Raw genomic sequence first — 6,840 nt, 5'->3', positions numbered from 1 at the left:
CTTGGGAATTACCAGAGAGACTCTAGCCCATTCCGACTTGGATTTTACACTCTCAGCCTCTAAACCTTTCAGAGAATAAATATCTATTGTTCTAAAATAGCAGTTTATTGGTTTGTTGCACCTGTGCTTGCAAACAGTTTAGTTTTGAAAACCTAGTGCATAGAAGAGTTGGTGTATTCGGACTTAGTTCTTTCCCTTCCCTAAACCTTTCTCTTTCTGATTTTTTGATGTAGATTTTCATAGTTTTTAAAAATCTTTTTTTTTATTTTAAAGAAAAGAAAAAACAGTGGTATAAAATTTCTAAACAAGATTTGGAGAGTAACAGTGGGATTGTGTATTGTTATCTTCAGAATAGTTGCTTATGTTACAAGAGATAGGCATGAAAAATTGATCAAACAGTATAGGCATAGGGGCTGGGGATTTAGCTCAGCAGCAAAGCGCCTGCCTGGCAAGCGCAAGGTCGTGAGTTCGGTTCCCGGTACCGGAGAAAAACCAAAAAAAACAAAAAACAAAAAAACAAAAAAACAGTATAGGCATAAACCTTTCCTTTCCATGAACTAATAGCAATTAGTAGTATAACTATCTTGACTATCACATATATATATATATTTTTTAATTTTTCCTTTTCCCTTCTTTCTTTTTTCCTTCCCCCCATTCCAATTTCTGTTGGAAACAGTCCAGATACATTTCAGCCCATGAATGGATAAAAAAGATGTGGTATTTTTATACAGTGGAGTACCACTCAGCTACAAAGAAGGATAGATTTGAGACATTTGTAGGGAAATGGATGCAACTAGAGCCCATACTCATAAGTGAAATAAATCAGACTCACATGTGCAAACATCATATTGTCTCCCTAATGTAAGAAGCTGAAAGAGTAAATAAGACCCAAAATGAACAATAGATATTGTGAAATGGGAAGAAAATGCCAAAAGGAAGGATTTTTATACTTTTATCTGTAGACTTTTCTTCAAACTTTATTAGTTTATTTATTTATTTTTACAATTTCAAATTTATGTTCTAATTGTCAAAATCTGCATTGGTACTGAATGAGGAGAAACTTTTGAGATAATTTCACTTTTCACCTACTTGTCCTCCCTGTGTTTTCTTCCCAGAGTTTATTTCTGTAACTTGGTAGTCTAGAAAAATATTTTAATTACACAATTATTTTCACATTACATGTCTTTTTTCTACATTACATATGTTCTCCTTAAACAAAATTTTGGCACATGCATTTTAATTTGCAAATAGCTTTGTGCTAAACTGAGGTGTTTAAATCTGCAGTGGTATTGTTGCCTCCCCAGAGAGTCTTTTCATCATGACTTTCACGTAGTAAGTTCTTAATCTGGATTCAGTTTTCAGTTGAAATAAAGTGCCTTTGTGTCATTCTAACCAGGGTGACAGGTCCGGAGAACGAGGTGCCCATGGATGAAAAGAAAAGTAAGAGAGACAAGAAAAACAAGAGAAGCGAAAGGCTGGGATGAGAGGGCTTACAGCCTCTCAGACTGCAGCCCTGATTACCAATCTCAGTCGCTTTTAATTGAGCGAGAACCAAGGGCGTAGCTAGTACAAGTGGGCGGGTACCAAACGTTCTAGTAATTAACGCATTATCCTTCTCCAGTTCTGCCTCTTATGCTGCTAGCAACAATCCCCAGGTGGGCCTCCCACACCCAGCACCATGCTTACTCAGTTCAGCTGGACTGAGAACTGTGCATCCAATCATTTCCCAGTCCCATGGAATTAAACAGTCAGACTGAGCTAGTCCCAAAATCAACCCAAAAGTATAAGGAGAATTCACTCCACATGAAACACAAGCCTACTTCAATTCTTTAATAGTTTTAAAAGATAATGGAACATAATTATACCAAACATAACCTTGGGGATTTTCCTGATCACCTGGTAGTTCAGTAACTGTAAGTGGGTACATAGCAAAAGCCTTAACAAGCATCCAGATCTCCTTCCTGTTTGGCTTGGGCAAAAGCCTTCATGACTGTAGTCATGCGTAATGGTTTTTGAATAGTTAACTGAGACGGTTCCCTAAAAGGGTTAGACTTATCACATATTGGGGCTGAAGGCTGTACCGGATACGCTTGAGAGACCAAAAAATCATATATTGGGGCTTAGGGCTGTACCGGATATGCTTGAGAGACCGAAGAGGGAGGTGAAGGAAAATCTCCATACTTTCTTCCTCCTCTGTAATTGGTCCCTGTCCCTTAAGTGATAGAGTTTTCTCAGGTAAACTATTATCCGATTCAGAATCGGAGCTGTCTTTGCCTTTTTTACTTCTTGCATCTTGCAAGATCTCCTGTTCTGGTTCAGATTCTTTTTGAGACAGAAACTTTCCCATAGTAACCTTGATGAACAGTTCCGGAGACCGGGCTTACCTACCCGTCAACTCTTCTTGGGTCGGCTGAGCACAGACTTAATTCCCCTTCTGTAGTCTCGAAGACTGCTTTCGTTCTCAGGTCTCCTGTTCAGAGTGCCAATTTGTCGTTCTCACCAGCGTGATAGGTCCCAAAAACGAGGTTCCCGCAGATGAAAAGAAAAGTAAGAGAGACAAGTAAAACAAGAGAGGCAAAAGTCTGGACTTTTGCAGACTTTTGCAGACACTGGACTAGAGCCTCTCGGACTGCAGCCCCGATTACCAATTGCAGACTCCCTTGGGGGCGGGGGTTTCCAATCCCACTTCTGACACCAGCTTACTCAGTTCAGCTGGGGGTTATAAGTTGATCACCATTTACCAATCCACTACAATCACAGTCCTTACTTCCCATTAATTTTTACAATGCATGGCAAGACTGAGAAATAGGGATCTCCCGCCATTCAAATACACTCTTCTGGTGAAAGGTTTCAGTTCACTTTTGCAACAATAAACAAATCATTGTGTGTCCTCAGTGCTTTCTAATCAAAGGATGTCCTGCTCCACCCCTTTGAGGAATATTTTCATGGCTAATTTATTTTCTAAGAACTGAAATATTGCATACTTTCTTATTTTTTCAGTTATGCAGTATAATTCATTATTAACAAAAATAATAAGGTATGTTTCTCTAAAATAACACATTCATTGATCATCTTTGGCATTTGGTATAATAGATAAAAAATATGATGTCAATAATTTTTGTTCCTTTGGTGATAACCTGCAATTTTATTTCCTCCGACATGGTTCAGAATTTTTTTTCTTAGTCTTTAAAATTCAAAAGGGGTTTTCTCCTTTGTATGTTTGAAAGGCTTTTATTCTCTACTATGTTGATTCAATTTTCTGTGGTGCACATTTAGTCTCCAATCCTCACCTCCAATATTGTAATTTTTGTTTCTTTGCCATGGCTTATTTTTTGGTTTTCTGAGATAGGGTCTCACTATGTAGCCCAGGCTGGTCTTGAACCTGGCATGGAATGTCATGTCTTATTTCATTCTCTTTTAAATCTTTCAGTCTATTTTTAATATCTTTTCATTTCAATCTGTTTTTTACTTTAGAGTTTACTGTTCTTGTCATAGAGCAGTTATTTTGTTGTTATTCTTATTAGTATTAAATAAATTCTATAAAACTTTTTGTGGGTTGGGGTTCTTCAGGTAATAATGGCCAAAGAAAATGCCCAACATTACGCAGCCTCGGTTATCACTTCTTTTCTTCATTCTGGTTCCACCATCATCTTCATATATATTTTATTTGTAAACAAGGAGTTAATTTGCTTTCAGACAGGCATGTGCTCTATTCTTAGCCCGATTCACTTTTTTGAGGCCTGGTTGTGTCTTTTTTTCTGATCCATAAGGGATAGTGCAACAGAGACCAATCACCAGTGCTTCCCATATAATACGATTTGGCAAATACATAGTGCTTCTGTCACTTGCGCTACTGTGCACTGTCATTCTAGGCAAAATTCATACAAGAAAACATAATCGTGCCTAGTCAGGACACATGCCATGTAGGCTGAGGTACTTACTTTTTTCCTGCTACATAGGGTATATAATTTCTTTTTTCAGGCTAGTTCTCAGAAGCTTAAAATAAGTAGAAATCTCTTTTATCAGCTGGCATCTATTTGATTGCTAGTCCTGGGTTTTGATTACTGGTTTGATTCTACAGAATTAATGTCATAGTACACATAGTTATTTCAGTTAAAAGTTGAGAGATATTTCACAAGGGCTTGGAACATTAATTCTGTATTACATTTTTAATTAAGCTCCTTACCTATGTGCAAATTAGTAGAATATAGTATTTTTACACCAACCCCATTGCTGCTTCATGCCTCTAACAGATGCATAACTCTCATGTTAGAGGTGGGGAGGTACTGGTATAGCTTTCAAATAAATCCCCATTGGGGGCTTGTCTGTATTCTACACTTTACTAATGACATACAGCTTAGCCTCAGATGTTCTGATGCCTGTGTACAATGGCAATAGCATCACTGAGGAAGAAAAGTAGAAAAGTGATCTTTGAGATACACCCTCATTGTATTAACATGCAAACCAAGGTCAAAAGTGTTTAAAAGGAGGATCCAAGGTTTTTAAACTAATTTAATATGGATGAGTCTGGAAGTTAGAGCTCTCAAGTCTCTTTCTAATGGCATTTTTTTGCAGAATAGGAAGCAGAGAAGAGAAGGCCTTGTTTGTGTTTTCCCTGTAATTAAAGCAGAGACTTGCTCATTAACTAACCCAGCAGGGGATTCTTTTTTCAAGTCCAAAGAAAAATGTCAGAGCTCAGTTTATGGGCTGTGTAGAGACAAATGTTGAAAACTGTCGTATCTTTTATCTTTTTCCTTTTCTGTTGTAGAGTCTGCAGTTCAATGCTTACATGTGGATCTCTTAAAGAGAATTTTTTTTTTTTTGCTCAAAACTATGAATCTCCAGTCTGACCCCAGGTTCCAAATTCTCACATGAGCTTCCATGTATTTGTGGAGGAAAGTCAACTCTAAATTATTCTAATTTCCTTTTCAAGACGCTATATAATTACCAGAGAAAATTTAAGAATGATTAAGCTACAGATCATTAATAGAGATTTGCTAAGAACAGTGTCGAAAAATCGAACACATCCAGCTTGATTTGTGCACTGATTAGTTTTAATCACTACAGCCATCTACCTACCACTTCCATAACTTAAAAATAAGAATTGGCTTCTCATTGGAGAGATGATAGGAACAATGAAGCAATTAGATTTCATGGTTTAGGAACAGGAGATAGAATATACAGTTGCTAGAGAACAGAATTGAGAAGTAAGAGGGTTAGCATTTCTTGTTGTTATGTTTGTTTACTTTAACCTTAAAGATATTTAACTCAGGTGAAAATGTTTGAAGTTTTGAATGACCAAAGAATACATCTGGTAATATAATTCTTTTTTTTTTTTTTTTTTTTTTTAAGCGAAGTCATTAATCTCACTCTTTTCTCCTGCAGGTCTTATTTTCTAAAACATCAAATTCTTGAAGTCTTGAAAGCTTTTCAGAAATCTATGGACCACAACAGTAAATAGCTTGATTCTATTCTATTGCATTCATAGTTTCTACTTAAATTGTACTTCCTTAAATTATTTAAAAAACAAACATACCGTTTTTGACAGTGCCAAACATTCAAACAAACAAATAAACTTGAGTACTTGCTCAAATGGGCCATGTCCTTTCCTAGGCATATAAATTTGACTAATTAAATAGCTTTTATTCTCAGCAGATTTATAGTCCAGTTGGAGAGAAAACAGCTGAACAGATATTTCAGTATAATATGATACACACATACTCAGTTTATCTGTTGAGTACCAGTACAAATGCCATCTTAAGTACAAGATGGCATTTATTAGCTCATATAAAGGAAAGATTCAGGGGCATGTTTTCTTTTCCTTGTGGCGTAAATATATTCACATGAGGTCACCACTTTAGGCCCCACAGAATAGCCCTGGCTTTGCCAGGCTCACACCATTATCACAGCAAGTCCAGACAAGGATGTATGCTCCACTTTCCCTCGAGGTCAACCTGGAATTAAATTTCATCACTTGAATTTGTCTGACTTGTCTTATGAACACCTGCCTTAGCCTAGAGCACTCGCTGGTGTGCTGGCACACAATGGGGTATTGCAATCAAGGAGTAGTGCTGTGCTGAGCTCTGAATCCATGTAGGTTTTGGGTACCCAACAGAGCCTGACACAGCCAGATGACACCCCAGCTCTGCTCCTTTGGCCATCAGCAGCTTCTTTTTTTCATCCTAACGTGCATCCTAATACCATCAACTTTTACGTGAGTCATCTTACAGACAAAGATTGGAAGTGCTGTGTAACCAAGTTTTGTCACTCAGCGATATATTGTTTTTGCTTAGTCATCTTTGAATTTGGATACTGTCAATTTTACATAAATTCTGAGAATGGAGAGTGGGGGAGGTATGTGATTCCTTGACATATTTAGGGGACGTTTTAGAATGAGGAAGCTTAAACAAATGGCCACTTCATGCAGGGGCAGGGACCTGACTCTGTCTCATTGTTAGGAAATTCAAACTTTCCTTGTGTTCGAGAAATAAAACATCACAGAGCTTTATGAATAAAATGTTTTTAAATATACCCATTGACAAAACATTTGTAAGAATACCGATTTTTCTCTAACTTCACAGTTAAACCTTAGGGTATTCTTCTAAGAAAAATCCGTTAATGTTTTAAAAACCCACAAGTAAACTGTCCCAGGTAAAAATAGCAAGAGAAAGATCAAGAGAGGGAGTGCTCAAAGTGGAGTTAATCAGTGCAAACCACCCCGTGTGAGAGCCGGGGCTGCATGGGTGTGATATTTACCTGATTTCTGCACGGCCATTATTTATGGGCTTGGGCCAGGCTTTAAGGCCAAAAGAGATTGTTAAGAAAGTGGTTCTTTAGAAT

The sequence above is a fragment of the Chinchilla lanigera genome, unplaced genomic scaffold, assembly GCF_000276665.1.
Source record: "Chinchilla lanigera isolate Chin_1 unplaced genomic scaffold, ChiLan1.0 scaffold00027, whole genome shotgun sequence".
NCBI classification, from domain to species: domain Eukaryota; kingdom Metazoa; phylum Chordata; class Mammalia; order Rodentia; family Chinchillidae; genus Chinchilla; species Chinchilla lanigera.
Note: the sequence above shows the minus strand (reverse complement) of the source record.